Source organism: Choloepus didactylus, chromosome 3 (assembly GCF_015220235.1).
Source record: "Choloepus didactylus isolate mChoDid1 chromosome 3, mChoDid1.pri, whole genome shotgun sequence".
In the NCBI taxonomy this organism is placed as follows: Eukaryota; Metazoa; Chordata; class Mammalia; order Pilosa; family Megalonychidae; genus Choloepus; species Choloepus didactylus.
In genome coordinates, this window is record NC_051309.1 from 40,143,575 (window position 1) to 40,156,901 (window position 13,327).

A 13,327-nucleotide genomic window follows, 5' to 3' on the forward strand; every position below is an offset into this window, starting at 1 on the left:
ACACACACACACTTAAATAGCAAAAACCACATAGGAAGCTTCCCTGTTCCTACACCACGGCAGAAAAACGGCACCAAAAAGTGTCCCAGGACAGGCAGGCGGCTGGGCGTGCAACCTGGGTGTCCGCCCGCAGAGGCCCGGGTCCTGGATGTTCTGCTTCAATGCGCCCGGGATTGCCGGCCCTCGCTCCGGGGAGGTCGGACGTCGGACGTCGGGTTCCAGCGGTGCCAGGCCTCGTCCGGCCGAGCGCGCGCTCCGGGTGCCGCGGTGCAGCCCCAGCGCGGCCAGGGGAGCCGCGGAGCGCGCAGGTAAAGGGTTACGCGCGCCGGGGAGGGTCGCCTGCGGGCCGCGCCACGTGACGCGCCGGCCCAATGACCGCACCCGGGCGGCCGCTCCGAGCGCTGCGGGCTGCGGGCGGCGCAGAGTCCCTCGCGGTTTTCGGCGCGGCTGCCCGAGGCCGGCGAAGCCATGGGCGCCGCGACCGCACCGCCGCCGCCGCCGCCGCCGCCCGGCCCCAGGTAGGGACCGTCAGCCGCCGAGCGCTTCGGGCCCCGCGGTGGGGAGGGCAAGGGGGTTGGCTCCTTCAGAACTTGGCATTATTTTGCCGACTTCTCGCGGTCATTTTCGTTTATTTTTTCGTTTTTGCCTGGAAAAATTAAAAATGGGGGTGAGCTATGTCTTCGTTTGATTTCTTTGTAGAAAGTCACGTAATTCAACAGTGGCACGGTGAGAGAGGCAAAGGGCAAAGAGGGGAGGGGAGTTCCCAAAAACTAAAGACCAAATCCCCAAAACTAAAGCCCAAGACAGTTTGTAAAGCTTGGCATCGAATTGGTCGTATGAAACACTTTTTTGTTCTTAAATCCCTAATTAATGAACTTTGAGCAGTGCCTGAAAACTTGAATCGGAAACACTGCAAGATATTTTCCCTTATTTTAAGTCCCCTCCCCGTGCCCCCGCCCCCAACACTCACCTAAAGCATCTGAGTGTTTTTGAATAAAGGGGACATGGAATGTGACAGCAGCTGTTTCTTTGAAATGTGCTTGCATCCAGGATTTGCCTCCCTTGGAGAGATGGCGCCCTGGGTGCTGGGACAGGGGAAGGGCATGGAAGGGAGAGGATAAGGTGCTCGGAAGAGGCATGTGTTGAAAAAAGGTGACAGTTGCTAAGGGTTAAATGGTCACAAACTATTTGCGAAATATTTGACAATTAGGCAAGCATCTCACAGGTCGATTACATTAGGGCCCATTGACCTTGACAGCCCTGATGAGGTGAGATTTTCACAAACCACCACTGAAGAATTTTTCCAGTGATATAGGGCAGAAATCAATGTTTTTTCCTCCAGCACTGCACTGAACCTTATAAACAAAGCAAAACTTCCGTTAGTGACTTAGTACACTTTATTTTCCATTCACCATATACATGATTGCTCCATGAATGCAAAAGGAAGTCACTGTTCTATGAGGCGGTTGAAATTAAAAAAATAGGGTGTTTGTGTCTGCCGACACCCCCCACCCCCCAGCCCCCCAGCCCCCATCACAGGTATTGGAGAGTTACTTACTACAACTCATGGTGGCTTGTGAATTGCTCTGGGTGATTGTAACCAAGTCATTATGAGGACCAATGGTTGGGAAAACCATGGGAAACATTTGAAAGTTGAATGAGAAAAAAATGGCAAATGGCTGCGTCTTTTAAAGACAACAGATGTTATACGGGAAGAAACAGATGTAAAAGCCTTCTAAATCTAAATACTAGAGCTTCAGTGGTAACTTGTAAAACCACTATCATGAAGCAGGTAATTGAAAGAATAATTTGAAGATCTAACAGTAAAGTTGAGGTCCTGAGTTATTTGTATTTATCTTAGGTTTGAAGAGTCAGTTATATAGCAAGCTGCCTTGATCTCTGAGGAGAAATGGAGCAGAAAACACTAAGTAAGGGAGAGGCAGCTTAATTTCTCTTCTCTGCCCACTCAGTGTCCACCCATTGACCCTGCCCATTCATTCATTCAGCAAGTATGTGATACGTGCTTATGTCATAGCACCTCGTCCCAGGGGCTGTCCTCAGTGGTTCTGAAGATATTAAGTATGACCAATCTTGGCCGTGTTCTATAAGTGTTTGCACATCTGGAATTTAAAACGAAACTCACATCTCAACTTAAATGTGCTCCGTTTTCCTAAAAATGGAAAAATTCCCCTGATTTCTCACCTAGTACTTCTCTGATCCTGGAAATACAGCCTGGCTCAGCTCTGGCCAGAATCCAGTCCCAACCGAAGTGCAGAGCAGGTTCTGCCCTCTTGGCTCCCTGAAAGGCCCTATCCTTTGTGCCTCGGGCGCCCATTGACTGTGCTTCTTGGAATGGACTCTAATTTCCAAATAATTGAATACCAGCCTCCCAGGAGTGGATTTCCTCTCCCTGGACTGTGTTTTAAATTCTCCTAATTTTTTTCCAATAATCCTGAACCTTGGGCTCTTTTTGGATCTTAGTTAAATAATACCTTGCTCCTGCCTGTCTGTTTTGGGGGGAAGGGGAGAATGGGGTAGGCAGTCATTAGACTGATTTTCTGGTCGCAAGTAGACTTTCTAAACACCTAGAAAAGAATAGTTGGGAAGAGTTAGTAGGCTTATCCTGGGAAAGGACATACTTAGAGTCTTCACCTACCTGGCAGGTCAGATGGGTCACCCAGTTGTGGCCTTCCTTACTCTGGTTACCAGCTGAATGCTATTTAAGAGTATAAAATAAAAATGAAAAGTTTTGTCTACTCTCACCCCTTTTACCTGAGAATACCATGGTCCCACAGAGTTTGGAGTCTTCGGAAGGACCATAGATCATCAAAATGATGCTATTATAAAACATACCTGCAACATACCAATCAGATGAATATGTGTCCTGAAGCAGATGATTTAATGAATTCAAAATATGGACTCACAGTGTTGTCAGGCATCTCAGAGAAGACGCTCCTGAGCTGCAGTAACTGTCATTAACGTAAGATTAAAGGAATATCGTGCCTTGACTTTTACCACAAATAGTGAACTCTGTTCTATTCAGTGTACAACTGGCCCTCCAAAATAAAATGAATCCCCAATCTGGCCCTGGAGACAACATGTGTGTAGACCCAGAGCTCAGCAGGGTGCTGGGGACACAGCCCTTGCCTTCAGGGATCTCACAGTCTTGGGAGAAGCCAATGAAGAACTTCAAGTGGAAAAGTGACATGAGTAGATCTATATTTTAGTAAGTGCACTCTGGCTGCAATAAGAAGAATGACCAGAGGCAGTGCTGCAAAAATCCACATGAGAGGGAAGAGAAGTAAATCATTTTAGAAGTTATTTAAGGGAGCAAAGGTATTTGGGATTTTAATTCTAAGAAAATATTAGGTGGCTCGCTTCTCTGAAGTTAATTTAAATTTCATTTCAAAATACATTTTTTTTCCAGCTGGATAAACATAAGCCACATTTCACTGCAATACCCTCCATACTCAATGTATTTATTCTAAGGACTCACCTAATTCGTTTCCATCACAGAATAAAAGGATTTGTTGTAGAATGAGTCAGTTATATTTCACATTTTCAACAACCTAGTACTTCTTTATGCGGGCTTAAATGTATATGTCTGAAGACAAAGTTAAGGTGAACTGTTGCCCACATATTGTGTACACATTCCCTGATTTAGCTTAACTTCTGGGATTAAAAATAACCTGACGTTCGATTGATTAACACTAATAGAAGTAGACAGTAGAACAGCCTTTTAATTTTTTTTCAAGTTGGCCACAACAGGGCCTGCCTGCTGTATGTCGCAGAGAGGACTACGTTATTATATTTGCAGAAGTGCAGTGTTTGGGTGTATACTAGTGGTATATAAGAGGCACATAATGCATTTGAGAGGTGAAAATCACCCTCATTACTAACCCACTGTCACATACATGGCTATATAATACAAAGTGTATTTGGATATATTTGTAGTTCACTTGTTAATTAGCACCAGAGTCGATCTCTACACGCAAGAGTTTTGAAATTTCTTTTAATGTGGTTCTTAATTTTTTTTCCCATTTGATAATTCAGTACACATCTTGTGCCATTTGTGTGCGATAAATTCAAAGATATGATTCTTATTTTATGGCCGTAAAACAGTATTCCTCTCATTCAGTTGTCAGATTGCCAACAACTTCAGTCTTCTATAATACTGCAACCTAGAAATGAACAAAAGAAGTCCACTGAACCTGCAAATAGTTGATTTAAGCCACATACTTGGATTCCCACTAGAACCTACATGGCTTTATTTTACATCTGATTTGTAATGAGCTTGGCAATCCAAGTTCCTGGTTCACAGCAGGTGAGGAGAAGCACATTCAGCAAGGAGGTCCACCATAAGTATGAAATGCAATCACAACCAACTGTGGACAGCAGAGACAACATAGTGAAGGTTGTGATTGAAGCCTAAGTCTACAAGAAATAGGTTAAATTGAGTTCAGAAGTGTCTATTAGCAAGGAGCTAAGTACTGCATTTTAGAAAAATGCACCCTTAATCCTTTTTAGAGCTGGAAAAGAACTTTGAAAGTTGCTTTCTCTAACCAATTTAAAGATAAGGATACAGAGACTCAAAGAGGTTAAATGATTTTAACCAAGGCCATTGAAAAACTGCTGGAACCAATTCCCAGATCAATCATCTTCCCACTACTGACTGAAATGTACAAATCCATTTTATAATAAGTACCTTTTTTCCCCCAAAGTATTTTAATAACTGCTGTTTATTGAGAAATGTGTGTGTGTGTGTATACATATATATGCAAATATAATGGTTTAAAAAAAAACACTATTTACTTAGCTCGTGATTCTGTGGCTCAGCAGTTTGGGCTAACCAGTCTCTCTCATGCATCTGTGCCCAGCAAGGTGGCTCTGCCTTTGGGGATTGGCTGACCATCAGCTGAGTCAACAGGGGAACAGCCAAGCTCAGTAGAATCTGAGAAGCACTACACTAAAGGGGACCTAGGGAACATGAATTGTATTAAGATGGGCAAAGGAAGGTAGAAGAGAATTCCAGGCAGGGAGAGCAGCAGGAGCATACACCCTGAGGCTAGAGTCAATTTTACCTGTTTGAGGGAAGTGAAAGAATTCCCTGAATAGAAGAGGGTTGTATTTTTTGGAGCAGAGGGAAATAGTGTGAGGCTGATGGAATCACTGGGGATCCTGATGAAGTCTGATTTTTAGGAAGGTTAATCAGGCAGCACCAGGAATGGGCTGGAGAGGAGAGAGGCTGCTTGTATTAACCTGAGTCATCAGGCTTTGTGAGGAAGGTGTGGACCAAGTTAGGGCTGAAGGGAATGGAGAAGAAAGGTCCAATCTGAGAGGCTTTTCAAAGCACATCCCACAGGACTTCATGCTAGATTGGATTCTAAGGAAATAAAAAGAGTTGAAGATGATTCTGAACTGCCACATTCCGAAATATGTTTCCCAAACTTAGGTTGGAATGCTATCTGCACATTCTTTACCATTGAAAAAGAAGGATGCTTGGTGGTGTGGTTTTGTTTGTTTGTTTTAAGGTAGCTGCCCCCATCCCTTTGAACTGTGACAATTTTTCAACTTTTGCCAAGAGTCAGTCCAAACATTAAAATTGCAAATCTGTATGCCCATGTAAATTTCCTATATATTAGTGGGAGAATTCTTGTGGCAGGCAATTATGTGTTACGAAACCATTCTTTATCTAGTTCTTCAGTTCATTAGATCTTCCCAACTATTCTGTGACATCTAAGTATTAGGTATCATTATGCCCCTTTCACAATTCAGAACACTGAAACTTAGATCTGTTATTCAGCCAAGATCATAGCTGGGGTTAGAGCCATGATTTGGACCCATGTGTACCACCTCCAAGCCAAATCATCTATCTGTCTATTAAAGCACTCTGCAGTTTTTGTACTTAGTTTTTGGAGGAAATTATCAAACTTATCACTTTTTGTTTCTGTTTTCTCCATATACACTGTGCCAAACTCAGACAGATGTTTGAAAGTTTATATCGGTGATGTTGAAGTAATTATTGTTACTTCATGCAAAGTTGAAATACCTCAGAGAGACTGATTTCCTCCCCCACCTGATTATCTTATTTCATTGAATCCATACATTGATCCCAAAGGCAACAAGCCACACTTTGTATTTCAAATGATGTGAGTTATTTACAACCCTTTCCTTTTATTCTTTGAATGCTGAAAAGATTAAAATGTTTTCCAAATAAATTTTTCTTGAGCTTATTTCTTAAGCAATGAAGCTGAGGCTGTAGGAATGTTCACAGGTAGTAAAATCATGACCTGAAAGGGGTTTTTACTGGTCCCAAACCCCTTGTTTTATAGATAAGAAAAGCAAGGCCTGGCCAGAGGAAGGAAGTCACTTGTTCAAGAGAACCCCACAAGTTGGAGGCAAAGCTGAGGTTGAGACCCAGATTCCTTATCCCTTAGTCCAGCACTGTGACTAAACTGCTTTAAAGCAATCCCTTTCCCTGTGGTGACATTTCCTAGCCTCTGATGGGCAGTGAGGGGCAGTTGAAAGAGCTCACATATTAAAGATGACCTAGGTATGAATCCTGGCTTGCTAGCTATCCACCATGTAGCAAAATGCATTTAATGCTACAGTCACCTCTAAATAGAATCATAAAGCAGACTTAATTGCCTGGACCATCAAGATTTGGTTTGCAGAGTGCAGTTTGTCCATATTCTCTTTAAAACTTGATGGGACAAGTTTTATGCTTCTCACAAAGACTGGGTTTTGGTGAAGGAAACCATATGTTCTAGGAGTAGACACAGTAAAGGGCTTCAAAGACACGCTGCAGCCCAGGCAGAGGCCAGCCAACCTCAGAAGACCGCTAACGGAGGCCTGTCGCCTAGCCGTGACATGAGTTCAGTCTCTACTATTGATGAGACACGTTCCCTCTTCAAAGGTGAAAGGCAGGTGTTTCCTGGTGCTGAAACATGGGGCTGAGTTACAGCTGAGTTCAGGGGAGGTAAGCCTGAAAATAAAGGATGGTGAAGCCACAGCCCACTGGTGTAGCAAGAGCTAGAGGGTTGTTTTTTTAATACCCTGCCTAACTCCAAGAATTCAATAGGGAAATGGGTGTGTTATTTTTATGTAACTACAGCAACAAAAAGTTAAAGCAGCTTGAGAGAAAGTAAAATTACTGAAAATGCAACCTCAACATGCAGTGGTTTTGTTATAGTTAACAACAAAGAACAAACCAACCAACCTCAAGAGCTCACTGCCTGGCACCTTACAAGGTTCCTCCTACTGGCAGGTGTGAGTGGGTGAGGCACACATACACCCACGCCCATAAATCTGAAATCAGCAGAATCATCCTCTTAAACAGAGATGACAGCATCATATGCATGTTTCTTACTAGTAAATCTCTTTACTCACTTCTGTTTGCAGAGCCCTACCGTCTATTTACTTTAAGCGAGCCCTTTGAAAATGAATGGGGGTGGGAAAGGGTTGTATTTTCTTCCATCACTGAGCCTTTTGGCCAACTGCACTTCTTGAGTCAGTCTCCAAGGAGGAAAAGAAGTGACCCACTTGGAGTCAGAACTGGCTGTCCCCTGAAGAAACTGGAATGGTTTGAATCTGGACACTGCCATTTGTTTCAGGACCACAGGAATTTCACTTAATCTCCTTGGGTTTTACTTTCCTTATCTACAAAACTGAGATACTAACTGCTTCTCTTAGTGTGAGTCTACCTTGGCTGAGTCTGCACTTCATAAATATTTAATAAATCTGATTCTGAGTCACTTCGGCCAGTTTTCTCAACTGCAAAATGAAGGGTTTGGATCAGAGCAGTGTCTTGAAGTATAGGATGGAGGGAAGGAGTGGCAGGGAAGGAGGGGGGAGATGCTCAAGCTGCAGGTGTCTTCTCACAGCTCACCTCATCGTTACGTGAGATAAAAACCGCAAGCGGTAACAGAAAGTTCTAAGCTTAAACACATGAAAGTTCCTCTGAATTTCTAACTAGATATATAACTTTGTGTATTTTTTTAAAAAAATATCTGTTTTAAATATCTATCCAGGTTTAGTTTAAAATGTAACTATACCTCAAGCATGTAAAGTACTTGGGGATGAAATGTAGTAAAAATTCTATGTTTGCATTAGGTTGAAGTGAGAAAGGTGCCGAGGGCTTAGTTTGAGGAAATAAAGTAAAAATGGAGTTCTTTGAGAGAGCAGAATTTATTTTCATGCTGAAATGGTCTTGCCACAAAATGAGACTAAAAAACCTCTAAAATGCAGAGAAATGAGAGATAAGGAAGTTGGTGGCAATCACTGTGACCTTTCCTTGGTCATCGTTTCTATGAATAATTTTCAAAATAACTAAGTTGGAATTTATAGTATATGAAAAAAAAGCCATGATTCACCTTTGGTATTTTATATATTCTTCATCCTTTATGAGTCTAATTGGATTTGTTTTTTAATATATCACTAAAGTGTTCTCCTTGTGGAGGGTTAATGAACCTGGTACCAAAATGAAGCTAGTGAACCTGGTGCCCCCACTCCCCCGCCAAAAAAAAAAAGTTCTTTTCTATTAATGTTTGTAGAATACATTCCAAATATTCTTATTGAACAAATCTATAGAGGGCAAGCATTGAGCTGCGTGATGGTGAACAAAACAGATCTGGGCTCAGTCTCTGAGGGAAATAGATATCAATCGTATAACCGTACAGTCATCACTCCACATTCCAGTACTCACTGCAGGGGGGAACCACTGGGCGATGTGAGGGGAACAGTGAGAGTTGTGATCCAGACCGACAGGCAGGAATGACTTCCCTTAGGTAAGGATGTCCAGCTGAGATCGGAAGTAGGAGCTAACTAGGCAGAGGGAGTCACAAGGGTGGGAAAGTGGGCATGGCTCAGGCAGCAAGAACAGTGTGCCCAAATGTCCGGAGGTGGGATGGTTGTTCCAGGATATGGCTGGAGCCCCGGACTACCAGGAGAAGTAGAGCCTTGTCAGCCACATGTTGTAAACGGACATAAACCAATTTGATCTTCATACTTATTAGGTTCCTTCTGGTAGATATTAAAACCTTCCCCATTTACAGATGGGTGAGGATAAGGGTCTCCTTTCCTCACAATCTTGCACTTGGTCCAAAAGCAAATCTCAGGCTCAATTCAGCCTAACATTTCAACATTAGTAAGCTAGAACAAAAACAATCATGCCCCTGTTCTGTAAGCTCAGTGAAGTCCCAGCCCTCTGTTCTTTTATGTTCCCCAAGTATATACTTCTTGGAAGGTTCATTAGCATCAAGTGTAACACTCTTCTAGAGGCAGGGTTGAGTTAGCCTAAAAGTTTAACTTAAGCAACATGAATCCTTTGAACTAGCCACTAGACAAGGCATTTTCCAGAAGGGTATAAGCTACTGTGTTGATGCAAGAGTGGAATGTCTCTATAATATTTCTAGCCAGTGCATGTATCTTATATATAACACTAATTTCACTAAGGAAAAATAATCTCTAACATCCATTTTGCTAATTAATAAAGTCCTTTGTGTTGACTGAGAAGCTAACATACCTCTAGAAGCCACCTCTGGATTGTAGCTTTCTGATAAAATTCTTACTAACCATCACTGAATTATATGTTCCTGATTAAGACAACTAAGCTACTTCCTAGGGTGCAAATTAAAAACAATACACGTTTAAATCCCAGGTGTTTTATTCTGAAATATCTGAAAGCAAATTATAAATATGCAACCATTATGGTCAGTGGTCTTTATCTTAAGAACATGAGAAGCCATTGAAGCTTTTAAACTGGGGGATAATAAGATTTGCCTCTCAGACTAAAGTATGGGAAACTGGGGAAGGCTAGGCTTGGGGAGAGAGGAGACCAATTATGGGGCTATTCCAAGAGATGATGCAAATTTGAATAATGTGTAGGCGGTTAGATGGACAGAAGTGGATTGGTTCCTAATGTGTCAGGTAAAATCATCAAGACCTGGTGAAGGGTGGAAAATGAAAAAGGAAGGATGAGTTGGCAGAGACATCAAGATCAAACCTTAGAACACAGACATATAAGGAGTTTTATTACAATATTGTTCATATTTTTTAAAAATGGAAACATTTCATATGTCATCAATATACACCAGTTAAATAGAAGTACAGTTTATAGATACAGTGCAATACTCTGCACTAATACTCTTCACTGATTAGAAAAGAATGAAGTAGATGTCCAGAATATATTGTTATGTTTTAAAGAAATTATTGGAGAAAAATGCACTAAGTTCCATTTTCACACAAGTAGTTTCTAGAAAATGTCTCGAAGAATAAATTCCAAACAGGTAACAATGATCTAAGGCACAGATTACCAGGAACATTTGTAATCTGCATTTTGTATTTCTATACTCTGGATATTTTGAAATTCCCATGTTTGCTTTTATAATCAGAGGAAACAAACTTTGCAGAAAATGAGCAAACTATCCCATTTCGGTCATGAAACCATCTGATCATTCTATCCCCTAAGAATTGCTCCCTCTGCTGAAAAGACCACACTCGTTCCAGAATGTTAGCTCAAAAAAGGGCCTTAGAGATCGTTTCGTTCAAAATCCCCATTTCACAGATGAGAAAACTGAGGCCTAAAGACATTCATGACTTGGCCACAGTCACAAAACCCTAAATTAATAACAGGGCCAGGGCCAGGAACCCTAACATTCTTCTACAGCAAGCTAAATCACCTTTACTGCTCAGTGCATTTATGAACAACTTGGCTTTTCTTGGACTGTCAAGAAAATAAATCTTTCTTTTACCTCCAGTAAATTACATGCTCAAACTTAGAGTCATCGTCCAGCATTGTGTTCAACACACTGGAAAGTAGTCATGAAAGCAATTGATAGACTTTAGTTTATCTTCAGATGGAAGATAAGACTAAAATTTGGGCAGGAGAAAGACTCCCACACTTGGCGTGCTCACAGGCTTTCTCTTCCCCACCCCCCGCCCCACTCCCACCCACCCCCTCTTCCTCCTTCCCTTTGTGTTTCTCTCTCTTTCACACACACACAGACCGAGTGCGTTAGGGGCACTGGGTTGCATTGCGTAATTGCTTGTGCTGGGGAAATGGACATTGGCTCTAAGGGAAGGTCAGTGGGTGCCCTTTTCTCTGCAACAATACACCAACATCCTGAACTTCCTAAAGGAAATGGCATCGCTTCAAGGCATACTTTTTTTTTTTTTTTTTTTTTTTAATCATCATTTTATTGAGATATATTCACATACCACGCAGTCATACAAAACAAATTGTACTTTCGATTGTTTACAGTACCATTACATAGTTGTACATTCATCACCTAAATCAATCCCTGACACCTTCATTAGCACACACACAAAAATAACAAGAATAATAATTAGAGTGAAAAAGAGCAATTGAAGTAAAAAAGAACACTGGGTACCTTTGTCTGTTTGTTTCCTTCCCCTACTTTTCTACACATCCATCCATAAACTAGACAAAGTGGAGTTTGGTCCTTATGGCATTCCCAATCCCACTGTCACCCCTCATAAGCTACATTTTTATACAACTGTCTTCGAGATTCATGGGTTCTGGGTTGTAGTTTAATAGTTTCAGGTATCCACCACCAGCTACCCCAATTCTTTAGAACCTAAAAAAGGTTGTCTAAAGTGTGCGTAAGAGTGCCCACCAGAGTGATCTCTCGGCTCGTTTTGGAATCTCTCTGCCACTGAAGCTTATTTCATTTCCTTTCACATCCCCCTTTTGGTCAAGAAGATGTTCTCCGTCCCACGAAGGGCATACTTTTAATTAGTTGATAAGTTCAATGATTTCCCACAGCTGTAGTCAGAACTCTTTCGAGGAGGACTGGCCTGAGCCCTTTTCGCAGAGTCTGCTAAAGAGGCTCTTTCTTATCTTACAGAAACGTAGCCGACCCTGGCCTGATTGTGGGCCGAGAGCAGTGTTTTAGATTGTCAGACTTCATCGTGGGGTGGCTCAGGGATTGGATGTTTCTCGATCACTCTCCACTGACATAAACCTCCTCCTCTCACAGAAATGAGGATAGAGAACCACCTTGTCCTTAGACCAGCAGCAGTTAGCCGGGGGCAGTTATGGGAGTTGCACAAGCTTGTTCAATGCCTGGGTTTGGCTCTCTCACCTCTGGTGCCCGATTCTTTTCTTCTTTTCCCCTGAACCTAATCAGAATACTTTTGTCTATGCTAAACTGCACTTGGCTTCTGGTGTTCATCACCTAAATGAGCCGCTGTCTTTCACAATCTATTCCGCTCTCACTCTCAGTTTGCAAATTTGGTGAGCTTGTTTCCAACATTTTATTAATTTATTTCAAGTGAGCCTTTTCCATATCCTAGACCTTTCCACTTTTTAAAACTACCATCTGCTTGATTTTTAGAATGGAAAATATATGTGTGTGTATATCTTTAGTTTTACACTCCTTCAAACCAGTTTTTTCTCTCTCCTGTTGCTAGTCTCATGTGGATTAACAATGCTTTAAGTATTTAAGGTAACCATATAATGCATTTATACATTTTATCTTAAAATTGGGGAAAAACAGAAAGCATATCTAGTGTTATTAAGCAAAGTAGTATTTTGATACAATGAAATCAGGATAAATGCAAAGTACTAATAATTATTTTCTCCCCAATCAGCTACCCCTCAGTCAACTATAAGACTGTCTTTCAGGAGGCTCACCTTTTTCTTTTTACCAGTGCAGAAATTTCGTTCTCACTAAGCCTCTTGATTACCAATCTCACGTGGAAGCTGAGAATGTGTCATGGGAAGGATTTGCAACATTGGGTAGGGTAATAGCCAGCGGACCTTCATTGCAAATGGAACAGGAAGGAATATGACTGAACCTCAGTTCAACAAATTTTAGAAAGAAAAATTCGAAAACAGGATTGTCCAGTGCCAGAGGAGTTATTGAGATAGTCGGTATTATCTCCATACAACCTAGTCCTAGACTGTGTGCGCACCTTCAGAAGTACTTGGAAAAGGTTGTGTTTTACATTGTTCTTTCAGCTATAGCCAGACTGAGGAATAATCTATCACACTGATAGAAATCTTGGTATGAGATATAGTTACCAAATTTTCTAAATAAATAGCACATATGTCGGACAGACAGCAGAACAGGGTAGACCAACTATTTGAAATCAGTCTGCCCTGAAAACTCAAGGAATGATGTTCCCTGTAACTAGACCCTTCCGTTTCTGGGCAAAGACCCATCATCTGCTTTGCCACTAGAGTGATGATCATATTTTCTCCCAAGCAGATATGGCAAAGCATTTTTATGCTAACATTGCAACACTTTGGGAGATAGGATTTGTATGCATAAACATTGGGGCATTTGGGATAATAACTTCTATC

At 41.8% G+C, this 13,327-nt stretch overlaps 1 protein-coding gene across 1 annotated transcript in view; it reads left to right on the forward strand.

The window, feature by feature from the left end:
- Nucleotides 1-295: 295 nt before the first annotated feature.
- Nucleotides 296-13,327, forward strand: part of C3H4orf19 (chromosome 3 C4orf19 homolog) — a 102,531-nt gene continuing 89,499 nt past the window's right edge. The window contains exon 1 of the mRNA XM_037829558.1: nt 296-518. The gene's annotated coding sequence lies outside the window, so the exon portion shown is untranslated. The remainder of the gene's footprint in view (nt 519-13,327) is intronic.